The 13,539-nt window shown below is 43.4% G+C and overlaps 1 protein-coding gene across 1 annotated transcript in view; it reads left to right on the plus strand.

The window, feature by feature from the left end:
- Window positions 1–1,010: 1,010 nt before the first annotated feature.
- LOC124775358 (protein bowel-like) overlaps window positions 1,011–13,539 on the plus strand; it is a 302,006-nt gene continuing 289,477 nt past the window's right edge. Inside the window, exon 1 of the mRNA XM_047250190.1 lies at window positions 1,011–1,155. The gene's annotated coding sequence lies outside the window, so the exon portion shown is untranslated. The remainder of the gene's footprint in view (window positions 1,156–13,539) is intronic.

A 13,539-nucleotide genomic window follows, 5' to 3' on the forward strand; every position in this document is an offset into this window, starting at 1 on the left:
TCCACAGGAAAACACGTCTGATATATTCTATACGACACTGGTGACGGCATGTGCGTCACATGACAGGAATATGTTGTCGACCCACCTAATTTGTACACTTGGCGATTTAGGTTTTCTTGTGGATGTGATAATCACTCCCAAAAAAGTGATGAAAACATAAGAGTTTGTCACATAAACTGCAACAAATGAATGCAACAGTTTCACAGTCGCACAGTTCCCCCTGTTCTCTGTCAAAACATATGTTTTTAACATTTTCAAATTTTTCCGTGCGTAGACCGTCAAATCCTGCATATGTCCAAGCAAACCTGAACATGTTCTGGAATTTTGGAGTGCCTGAACATTGATAACTGTCTGAAAATAAAAAATTAAATTTTTCACTCTAGGAAAGAGTTGAACCAAGGACTTCTCGTTCCGCTATTGCACACGCCAACCACGAGACAACGGCGCTCCTGGGCTCACAGTAGCCTTGATGTTGAATATCTTGCACATGGCCTACTCAGTTTGTATATTTTGCATATTTTTTTCATACTTCCACAAAATTCTTCCTGTTTTCTCGATTGATCTGTGTTGAGTTTCTCAAGGTCTATCCGCTGTGCCAACTTATAACTAAATGTGAGGGGGGTGCGATGGGGAGGTTCCCTTGTGAGTAGGCAACCACGTCTGGCGTGATTCGCGATGAGTAAGAGCATCTAACAATGACGATAGCAGAGGCAGCCACTGAAAGCTTGACTTTACAAACAAATGTGACGGTGCTAGACAACAGAAAAGCATTTATCGAAACAGAAATACAAATGTGGGCACCGTGCGTGGAGTGTGACTGTCCCCGCGGAGCGGCGGGGCGGATGTTTTCGGCGCGGCCCGTAGCGCCGCTGCTGTGGCTGCCCCTGTCCCCCCACCTCACCGCTGTGGTCGGCGGCCGGCCGGCAGGGCGGAGCCACCGGCGCCTGCCGAGCGCTCGGCAGCCGCAGGTAGCCGCGCGGCGCGCGGAACGCGGTCAGTTGGTGCGCCGCCGCCGACGCCGCAGCACGGACAGTGTAGTGCTCTGCGCGCGCCCGCCGCCTGTGAGCCAGTGACCGTGCCCCTAGCCTAGCGCCCCTTGCCGCGAGTGCCCCTGGAGCCGCCTTGGCCCGCCTGCATGCCGACGCCGCGCCGCAGGTGAGTGCGCGCCCGGACCGGCCGGGCGCCATGTTACCGCCCGCCATCTTGCACAGTAGCCTGCCCTCTGTTTACGTCGTCACGGTCGCGTCGCTCGAGCTCTTATCACCGTTTCACGCGGAGGCTCTGGTCATTCACCACTACCTGTGACAAACTTCTTATGACAGGTCGCAAATTCCGCCGAGGTATTCCACCCACCTGCATTCTTCTGATAAAAGAGTTCCAGTCGTACGTAATATCTGCGTCGTTATACTGCCCTCAAACCTGCATCAGTGATTGACGCTGAATATACATGTCATGAATATTCTCGATGCATGAATTCACCGGGCCCGACGATTATAGCAGCCATTTGGATCTGATGTCAAGCCTGTGGGAACCACATGCACTGCTCCGCACCAAATACGTCCACACCATGGTGTGCCGATGCGTGAGTCTTCTGGGATGCCAGGCAACATCCTTTGTCTACAATTGGGGAGGTATTTTCGTAGGAATACTAAACGTCTCATCAACGTTGTTTACACATGGAATTGTAACTCAGTCGGGCAATGACAGAGCAGGAATCACTCGTGGCACCTGTTGAAGGAACCACACCAGCATTTTCCGACAGTGTTGTAAGTAAATGAGAGTTGTTATTCGGCTCCATACGAAGCTGTGGTTCGAGAAGGCTAGGAACCAACAGCCATCCTGTCTGAGCGGTATTTTTCACACTCCATTAGGCGAACTATAGGTTACTGCTGCATCGTCTCTAGCCGCCTGGTTAACATTTCCAGAATGGCTCCCTCCATGCCAACCAGCATGTGTTCCGAGAAAACAGCGATCGTGTGAAAACCACCTCACCTTTTTCTCACATGACATACTGAAAACTTAGGATCAAGGCGATCAGGTAGATGTGGTTTTTCTTGATTTCCGGAAAGCATTTGACATAGTACCACACCGACGCCTATTATCAACAGTACGCTACGATCATGTGGGGTATCAGACGAAGTATACGACTGGAGCGAGCAGTTTTTGGTAGGGAGGACACAGCATGTTATCTTGGATGGACAGTCATGATCAGATGTAGACTTAGTTTAGGGTGTGCTCCAGGGAAATGTGTCGGGACCCCTGTTGTTAAAGCTGTATTTTAATGATCTCGCAATAATGCAGTTATCTATAATGAAGTACTGTCTGAAAGTAACTGCATAAATATAATATTTCAGAGAGGTAAAGAAATTGGCAACTCGCTTTAAATGGTCAGAAATGCAAAACTGTGCACTTCACAAAACGAAAAACGTAATATCCTGTGACTATAGTATCCAAAGAGTCACTGTCGAAATCGGACAAGTTATACTAATACCTGGGCATAACGCTTCGTAGCGCTGTGAAATGGAATTATCACATAAGCTCAGCAGTGGGTAAAAGAGACGGTAGACTTCGGTTTATTGGTAGAAACTGACTAAGTGCAGTATATCTACAAAGGAGATTGCTTACAAATCACTCGTACGATCCATTCTAGAATATTGCCCAAGTGTGTGGGACCTGTACGAAACAGCACTAGCAGGGGACATCGAAAGTATACTGAGAAGTGCTTCACGAATGGTCACAGTTTGTTTGATCACAGGAGAGTGTCACAGATGTTCGAGGAACTAGAAGACTCCTGCAGATAAATGGAACCTATCTGGAGACAATCTACTAACAAAAGTTTCAAGAACCGGCTTTAAATGATGACTGTAGGAATGTACTACAATCCCCTACTATGACTCACATACGGATCGTTAGAACAAAATTAGAATAATTACAGCATGCACAGAGGCTTTCAAACAATCATTCTTCCTGCACACATGCGTTAATGGGACAATAATGGGACATACCCTCTGCTACGCACTTCACAGTGGTTTGCAGAGTACGGATGTAGATGTAGGCCAGCTGCTAAAACACAACACAACAAGTTGTAACTTTGATGCGAAAATTGTGGATTTACAACCGTGAAAGCTAGAGTTACTTCGTGCATTGCGCCACAAATTTCGCAGACCTGACAATAGAGAATCGCATTTCAGCATGCTGATGCAGCTCGCGTGTGTAATTTCTACCTGGTTCAGTTAGACTGGTCTGAAATAACATAGGCCATTTAAGCACTTAGTCAATCGTGTATGTTTCCTTCAGCTGGGCTTCTCAGTATTTATATTACACGCTGGAAGAATGCTCTACATTTTTACACCTCTCAGAGTGCCTAACTAGGTACGAACATCTCGAGTCCTATAAACACACTATGAAGGAAAAAATTCTTGAGTTTGTATTCAGGAAAAAATTATGCTAACAATGTCAGAATCTATCTTCTCTACTGTCAATGCCATGCATTTATCATATTCTTCCAAACCACCACACGGATGTTGGTATGTCATGTCCAATTACTGCCAGAAAGCGAGTTAGTTTGTTCAGTGCCAAGATTAAGAACACCAAAATACCTCAAACACGGTTTTACTTAAATCGTTACAAAATATCTATTGTTCTACCCAAAACTGTGCGACAACGAAAGCCGTCATGGTGCCAGCATTGTTGTCAGCACGGCAAGCGCTGATCATAAACTCCATTCAGAGCGTCTCGTCTTGCTTCTCAGTGTCTCACAGAGATCTGTGTGCGCCTCAAGTCTAAACACGTGTAGAAAACTACGGCTTTACTGCCCTGGAAACAAGTGTCAGAATAGTGGAACGATATTAATGATTCTTAATGACGTTCTTGTAAGAAACTACTGGAAAACCTTTGTAAATGTCGGCAGCAGTCTAGGATGAAATCAAAGCCCTCCTTTTACTAGTCAACATGCGTTCGTATTTCATCTGTTTCCGCATAATGACCTTCGTCCTGAAAAGGGTTTTCTCGATTCCTTCCTTTACTTCTGGCAGGTACCACAAAGTGATGCCTCAGTAAGCATAAGGCATTTAGCGAAATGGTTCGCTTAGAGGCCACCATAGGTTCTGACTAACAGCTTCGATGCATCTGATCGGCAGTTGATGGACAAAATATCGGTGACTTCCGTTCACCCCTGGTACACAAACATGGAGATCTTTCTGGGACAACGCGATCTTTTCTTTAACAGCCTACATAGATTCCGAAAGCTTCCATCATAGAGACTCAACTATCGGTGACATTGTTCCAATACTTTGTCCTGGTAATCATAGACAGAGGTAAGCAAATGCACTCACTACTTAAGTTTCGAAAGACTATATATTCTGCGACTCACTGTCACCATTTTAGGAAGAGTTTTATGGGTTACTCCAGAGCTAATAACATATTGACAACCAGTGCGCTGCATATTATTCTGGTTGGCTAGGCAATAATAAACTATTTCGAACTATCGGATTATAGGAGGGCGTGAACTTGGAATATTATGTTACAAACGTAACAAATTTGGCATATAGCGTGGTTGGCCACGAGGAAATGTTCTACTAAAAAAATATTTTGAATATATACAACTGGATACTGAAGAAGATATCACCCTGGTTCACAGAATGGCAGCTACGACTAAAAACAGAGAAATATATTTTGATTCACTTCAGAAGAAGTAAACATGCGAATAAGCCGTCTCATACAATTATAAACTGGGAATATTCGAACTGTGTTGTAATAACCATTAGGAGGAGCACGAGAGTTTGAGGGCTAGATGAAGTAAGCATCCGTTCATTGGCTGGGTATTGGACGACTGCTACAGAAGATATTGCTTGTAGAACACTGGCAAACTCTGGATTGGACTTGATGTGATTTTAGGTCCTTATTCCCGACATTTCTATACAGATGGAGTGTATCAAACGCATATCTTTTTGGAGTAACAGACAGTTTCGTGCGAATAAGACAAACGGAGAGTCTGACTTGCGACGTCTTCGGGCCTGGTGATCAGCCGCTACGAAAGGAAAAAAAAATAGCTGAGTAAAAGTTTCATAGCTCGAATCTGAGAGATTTCATGTGATGTCCGCCCAGGACTGCAGAAGAAAAGCGACGAAAACACAGATGGAAAAAAATTTTGATCTGATGGTAAAGCGGGTGCCTAGAAACCGAGAGGCTGCAGGATCGAATCCCTGTCAGACCATGGAAATGTTCAGTCTACCTGTAATCTAGCGCTCACCTACGTGCGATGTGAGGAGTCGAGGGGGACGACACGTAGTTCAGATCCCATGTTAAACTGTAGGTCTCCTTTCCCCAGTTGGATGACTGTAGTAGACCAGGAATACGAAAGTCGCCGAAGTGACGTCCAGTTGAAAGACCTACACCCGACTATTAAGCCACTTAGCAATTATTATTACTGAGGTGATGATAACTCTGAATTTTCAGACGCAGAATAAATGAGGAGACTATACAAATAAAAAATTTCGAGGCCTGATTTTCAGTGAGCATTACAGGAATATTCTGGATTTTCCTACGCACCGTTCCTGTAGGTTCATGAATAAAATATTAGTTACTGATCTAACAGGGCTTAAATGCACTCATTTTTTCCCAATGAAGTACGTTTCCAGGGAATGAGAAAATCTTAATATTATAGTGCCTTGATAAGTAATCTCTGCCACGCACACCTGTAGAAACGCGACAGGTGTGTCATATGTTGGAATAGCGCCTGGAATCCGAACGCTTGTCTTGAAGCTATCTGCTGTTTACAGTCGGAGTGAGGGAAATAGATCATAAGGTAGCAATAAATAATTTTATTGAATGGCTAATATACTGAGAAGTTCATTGAAGAAACATAACATTTGGGAGCTTTCAAGAACAAAATCTGAGGTGCGGTAGTATAACATGAGCACTGAGCAGTACACAGAATGGTCAAATATTCTATTTTTAAAGAGAAGACTGAACTTCTTGGGGTTGAAGTATCAGAAATGATATGTGTTAATAATACATTTCCTAGGCTTCACAGTTCGAACTAAACAGCAAAGTGCTTTACCAGACATAATTCTACTCCCCTGACGTAAACAACTGTTCGCCAAACTATTTATGCAGGAACCTGCACTTAAAAGGAGAATCCGAAACACTATGCAACTTGGCATTTTCACATTCACAGGAGTTGCAATACACGTATACAAGGAAGAAGCTCTAAAGCCGGCCAGACATGGAACCTGCACGGTTTTAGTTTATCGAAGAGTCACCAGTCAGTTACGAAGCCACATAAATATAGCAACGATAAAACTACTTTTACACTAATCACCTACATATCTTTGTCGTTTAATATTGCAGTGTGAACTAGATTAATCTCCTCCTTATCGTCTACCTCAAAACGCACGGAAGAGCACACAAGGTGAAAACGCTCACGACAGAGGCACCGAATGGTGGTTGTCGTCGGGTGTCGCTTCCCGCTTTCAGTCCTATTTACAGATGGTGCACGGATCAAACGATTGTCAACACTCTTCTGTAAACTTCCGAATTTCTGTAATTATAGCTCTGAGAAAGTAATGTGTTTGTTGCTTCTGAATGTGGGATGTCGAAATTACTAGAGTAAGAGTTTCAACCATATAGAACACCCATAGCATAAAGTTCTCCAGTGGAATTTGTAGAGCACTTCTGTGACGCTTTCGGACTGATTAAAGACACCAGAAACGAAGCGAACAACTCTTATTTGAATCTTCTCCTCCTCTTATCAGGAAATAAAACTACGCAACATTCACAAATTCAAGGACTATTCGTAATTGACTTCCTTTTTGGGTGAATTACATGTTTCTGGTAAATCTTAAGTATTGCATCTGCCTTCCCAGTGGGCATTCTTACGTTGTCGTTGGACCTTAAATCATTCGCGACAAATACTCCAAGATGTTTGGCACTTGTAACTGATCAGCTGTCGCGTAGTCGAACGACATCAGATCATTTCCTCTGCTTACGCACCTTATACTACGTTCATTTATATTAACAATCGGCTTCCAGTTTTTGCTGCATGCGCTGATCATCTTCGAGTCTTCCTGCTTTTTGTGCCAGTTTTCTGACTAAGGGAAGCCACCTTACACAACAAAGTCGCCTGCGAACAGTTTCAGAAAACAGAGAGCGTTGACTGCCTGACCATTTGCATCAACAATACTAGCGATTCACCCCAGTATCTACGACTTGACGACTTGTGTGGCGTAACGGTAATAAACTGTATACACAAACCTTCCTTGTGAGTCAGTCTGTCTGGTAGTGAAAACTGCATCAAAATCGCTGCAATGGTTCCTGGGATTGGCCTTCCCACACGGATAGAGAATCGGTGCAGCGGACTTTTATTTATAATATGTATAGAAACTGTGAAGTGCAACGGACCCTGTCACACTTACCTGAGGTACGTTGCACGCTATTTTCGCTTGATGGTATCTTTTCATTAAGAAGGACGTACTGCGTGTTGTCCGGCAGAAAGTCTTCAATCCAGTCGCAAATCTGTTCCAAGCATACATTTTATTTTGGCAAGTGCTGGTGTTAAAGTACATCTAATGCTTCCGGGAAGTCAAGAAACAAATGTACGAAACTTGATACCGATATGCAGGGTGGTCGGAAGTTCCCGTTACAGACTTCTAGTACACGTAAAGGGGAATGGGTACATCGTATTTTGAATAGGAACCCTAGGCGCGAGCGTCTGTAAATGTACATATACACGGGGTGATTCCGTGACGATGTTACAGACTTTCTAGGATGATGGAGAACGATAAATGTATTAATCTTAAGTAAAGATCCCTGTACCGGAAACGAACGAGTCGAAAGTTATAAACGAAAACCGTTCTGATACCTCTGACAGTTGAGTACATGTACCCGGTTCTTGTGTTGCGAAGAGTGTAAGGCTGGTAACTTTCAGTGGTGGTAGTGTGGACAAAAACGAGCAAAAAATGTCCAACAAACGTGGGCTCTAAAGTGTGTACCTTGACAGCTATGAACACTTGCTCAGTAGAGGAGATGTGTTGCACATTAGCGAAGATGAACGAATAGTCATAGCTCCTCAGGTATGCCATTTAGAGCCCACGTTTATTGGACATTTTTCCCGTTTTTGTCCACACTACCACCACTGAAAGTTACCAGCCCTACACTCTTCGTAACACAAGAACCGGTACATGTATTCAACTGTCAGAGGTATCAGAACGGTTTTCGTTTATAACTTTCGACTCTTTCCTTTCCGGTACAGGGATCCTTACTTCAAATTAGTACATTTATCGCTCTCCATCATCCTAGAAAGTATGTAACATCATCACGGAATCAACCCGTGCATACATACATTTACAGACGCCCGCGCCTATAACTTTGACGCTAACGTCGGATGACGTTTCCGGACATGGGTTCCTATTCTAAATACGATGAACTCACTCCCCTCTACAAGTCATAGAAGTCTGTAACGGGAATTTCCGACCACCCTGTATATATATCGAGTGTCCCTCCTAAAAGTCGTCAGGCGCTTTTCTTCCGGTCTCTCAGCAGATACTTGCAATTTCGTCTTTGCAATGTGTAGCTGGAGTCATCTCGAGGAAATGACGCTCATCACGTCTTACTTTCGACGCCCAGCGTCGATGGAAACCGTTGGTTTGTTTCTCGTTACAAATGAAATGATTTTTAAAGGGGAATTTTGTCTGCCCATCGATAGCGCTGTCCCACATTGGTCTAGTGCGATATTCGTTTTACCGATATGTACCGATAGGGACAGTAAAATACGAAGAAAAAGCAGAACGCCAGAAGCGACAGCACTGGCCTGACCTGTGCTGTCTATCTCCATGCAGTAACAGCCTTCTCAGTCGTAGCTGTAGCACTCGTTATTGTTCGTATTTTACTGCCCCTGTGAAATAAATAACGATGACACAAATATCGCACGAGACTAATTTGTTACCTCTCTATCGAATGGGCGCGTAAAATTGGGCTTTTTTTTAAAAAAAATTTACGGATAACGCGATAACAAACCAACGCTTTCTGTCGACACTAACCGTTCCATGAGAGGCAAGATGAGCTGTATTTGTTTGAGCTGACTCCAGCTACACATTGCAAAGACGAAACTGCAAATATTTACCGAACACCAAGGAAAATGCGCCCGACGACTCTTAGCAATAAGGTAAGATGAATGGGAAAGCCGGCCGTTGTGGCCAAGCGGTTCTAGGCGCTTGAGTCCGGAACCGCGCGACTGCTACGGTCGCAGGTTCGAATCCTGCCTCGGGCATGGATGTGTGTGACGTCCTTAGATTAGTTTGGTTTAATTAGTTCTAAGTTCTACGGGACTGATGACCTTAGGTGTTAAATCCCATAGTGCTCAGAGCCATTTGAACAATTTTTTTTTTTTTAATGGGAAAGACCTAGACAGAAATACTACGCCAGGTGACATCCCACGTGCAAGGCAAAGAAATAAGTAAGTCCAGAGCATTAACTAACACCAGCTTTGTTCATCTATCGTACGATGGACGCCATGTGATGGAAGGCGCGCGCAGTAGCCTTTGAACTCGCGAGTTCGTGCTTCGCCACTACTGCAAAATCGTGATGCCCATAACGCGCCAAGTTGCAGCATAGTGTGTGGTTGATGACCCTCCCACTTGCGCTAGTGTGGATGCCGCAGCGCTGCATACGCAATGGACAAGGTTCTGCTTGGGCTAGTTTACTTTTGCCTTCTTTGAGCTTCACGCCTAGCTCGCTACACCTGTGAAGTCCCTACTGTTCGTCGTGGAAATTGGAATAACTTGCTTCTTAATGTCAATCATGTTTGTTGTTCAGAGACGTACTCACACTACTTTCCTGCAATATAATTTTCTTCTTTGTTAAAAGTTTTCTAGCAGCGCGATGAGAATCTTTTTGTACCCTCGTTATGGAATGTTGCAAGTTCATAGTCAAGTATTCATAAGTTTCATCGACATGAAACGTTTGTCTTCTTTAATAGCCAGATCAACCATTTCCAACATTTATTAGTTCACTTGAGATACTCGACTGTTTCGCTCTTCATCACGAAACTTCCCACCCACATATTAATCCTTTATTCGTTTCTTACTCCCTTCCCGTTAACCTCGAAAAAATCAGCGGTGAGTAGCAGCTATTCTCACTGGCGGCCAGTTAGAATCTGCTGATCTCCGTGAGCAACTGTCGTCACTCGCAATTAGGTCGCAACTGAATGTAAATGACTTACGTTGTCATATCAAACAGTTGCTGGTTGACGCATGCGCAGAATTTCAGCCACACCTTATAGGTACCAAGGTACACTGTGGGAACTTAATTACCTGGCGACGTGCTATAGTCTTCCACAGTCTGAATGTGTCTCTGGGTTCCGAACTGTAAAAACGGAACCCTTACAGGATGACTTTGTTGTCCGTCTGTCTGTCTGTCTGTCTTAATTACCTGGCGACGTGCTATAGTCTTCCACAGTCTGAATGTGTCTCTGGGTTCCGAACTGTAAAAACGGAACCCTTACAGGATGACTTTGTTGTCCGTCTGTCTGTCTGTCTGCCCGACTATTGAAAGCCGTTTTTCTCAGGAACGGATAGAAGTATCAAGTTGAAATTTATGTCCCATGTTGGAGTGTACGGCCCTTGGCGATGCAAAAATGTTAAGCTTCTACGTCAACGTAGTCGAAAGATATGTGAATTTGTTATTATATCACACGAAAAAATATTTCTTTTGACATTTGTCAGCTGACTTCAGACTTTAAATTAAACATTCTCGAAAGTCTTGGAGTCACTGGGACGGCTATCCTGTCAGTATCAATGTCGATCACAGGGAGATCCTTGATTTCCGGAATCGATGATCTATCTATGTAAATGATTAAGTTTGTACGAACGAATAGGTGGAAAGAATACATTGAAAGCCTCTATGAGGGTGAAGATTTGTCTGATGTGATAGAAGAAGAAACAGGAGTCGATTTAGAAGAGATAGGGGATCCAGTATTAGAATCGGAATTTAAAAGAGCTTTGGAGGACTTACGGTCAAATAAGGCAGAAGGGATAGATAACATTCCATCAGAATTTCTAAAATCATTGGGGGAAGTGGCAACAAAACGACTATTCACGTTGGTGTGTAGAATATATGAGTCTGGCGATATACCATCTGACTTTCGGAAAAGCATCATCCACACAATTCCGAAGACGGCAAGAGCCGACAAGTGCGAGAATTATCGCACAATCAGCTTAACAGCTCATGCATCGAAGCTGCTTACAAGAATAATATACAGAAGACTGGAAAATAAAATTGAGAATGCGCTAGGTGACGATCAGTTTGGCTTTAGGAAAATTAAAGGGACGAGAGAGGCAATTCTGACGTTACGGCTAATAATGGAAGCAAGGCTAAAGAAAAATCAAGACACTTTCATAGGATTTGTCGACCTGGAAAAAGCGTTCGACAATATAAAATGGTGCAAGCTGTTCGAGATTCTGAAAAAAGTAGGGGTAAGCTAGAGGGAGAGACGGGTCATATACAATACGTACAACAACCAAGAGGGAATAATAAGAGTGGACGATCAAGAACGAATTGCTCGTATTAAGAAGGGTGTAAGACAAGGCTGTAGCCTTTCGCCCCTACTCTTCAATCTGTACATCGAGGAAGCAATGATGGAAATAAAAGAAAGGTTCAGGAGTGGAATTAAAATACAAGGTGAAAGGATATCAATGATACGATTCGCTGATGACATTGCTATCCTGAGTGAAAGTGAAGAAGAATTAAATGATCTGCTGAACGGAATGGACAGTCTAATGAGTACACAGTATGGTTTGAGAGTAAATCGGAGAAAGACGAAGGTAATGAGAAGTAGTAGAAATGAGAACAGCGAGAAACTTAACATCAGGATTGATGGTCACGAAGTCAGTGAAGTTAAGGAATTCTGCTACCTAGGCAGTAAAATAACCAATGACGGACGGAGCAAGGAGGACATCAAAAGCAGACTCGTTATGGCAAAAAAGGCATTTCTGGCCAAGAGAAGTCTACTAATATCAAATACCGGCCTTAATTTGAGGAAGAAATTTCTGAGGATGTACGTCTGGAATACAGCATTGTATGGTAGTGAAACATGGACTGTGGGAAAACCGGAACAGAAGAGAATCGAAGCATTTGAGATGTGGTGCTATAGACAAATGTTGAAAATTAGGTGAACTGATAAGGTAAGGAATGAGGAGGTTCTACGCACAATCGGAGAGGAAAGGAATATGTGGAAAACACTGTTAAGGAGAAGGGACAGGATGATAGGACATCTGCTAAGACATGAGGGAATGACTTCCATGGTACTAGAGGGAGCTGTAGAGGGCAAAAACTGTAGAGGAAGACAGAGATTGGAATACGTCAAGCAAATAATTGAGGACGTAGGTTGCAAGTGCTACTCGCTACTCTGAGATGAAGAGGTTGGCACAGGGAAGGAATTCGTGGCGGGCCGCATCAAACCAGCCAGTAGACTGATGCAAAAAAAAAACAAAAACAAAAAAAAACAAAAAAAAACTGCTGACCCATTTTGACATTTTCTCTCATTTGTATGTATCAGTAGTTGAGTGAGTGGCGCATAAAAAAATTTTCTAAGCTGTTTTGCAATGACAGAGTTCTGCTGTTTGCCATTGTAACAAATCTTTTACAACGTCACGCTGTTTTAAAATTATACTTTTACAAATATTTCGATCCAACCATTTTGCTTGCACCCTTTCACTATGCGGAAAAGATTGTCAGCTGTTCAAAAGATGGCTCTGAGCACTTTGGGACTTAACATCTGAGGTCATCAGTCCCTTAGAACTTAGAACTACTTAAGCCTAACTAACCTAAGGACATCACACACATCCATGCCCGAGGCAGGATTCGAACCTGCGACCGTAGCGGTCCCGCGGTTCCAGATTGTAGCCCCTAGAACCGCTCGGCCACACCGGTCGGCTGTCAGCTGTTGTTACAACTGTCTACTTTAGCAAATGGTGCAGGTAACGTGCGTATTTGGTAAAGCAAAAATTTTAAAACTCCCATGGTCGACGAAGTTCTGTAAAGACGACAAACCCATTTGTGCTTGTCGTTAATGACAAATCGACAGACACCTTTAAGCTGCATTTGTAATGTTTGATTAGAAAAAGAGAAATGGATTTGAAAGTAGTTAATAGGAGAAAATTTTACGAGATATGGGCGTTGAGATTTAAGACACCACTGTCCTTGAACGATGGATGTCAAAAATAGGCAACACAAAATAAAATTTCTCCATGTTGCTGTGAGCTGCCGTTTGGCGGTAGTAGGCCATCTCACTCACGCAAATCTTGATTTATAGATTGCATTGTACCGTTACATCATCAAAGAACAGACTGGTGTGGAACGGAATACGTAATCATGACAGTGCGGAAATTGAAATGAGGATGGGTGAGTCGTGTAGCTAGTTGAATGGATTTTAGATAAACCAAGGAAGTTCTCTGTTGGAATCCAAAAGATAAGAAAAAAACCGAGGGTACAACCTAATGGAAGGTGGGTAGATGACGCCAGAAAAAATGCAGAAGAAGCATG

Source organism: Schistocerca piceifrons, chromosome 2, assembly GCF_021461385.2.
Source record: "Schistocerca piceifrons isolate TAMUIC-IGC-003096 chromosome 2, iqSchPice1.1, whole genome shotgun sequence".
Taxonomy (NCBI): domain Eukaryota; kingdom Metazoa; phylum Arthropoda; class Insecta; order Orthoptera; family Acrididae; genus Schistocerca; species Schistocerca piceifrons.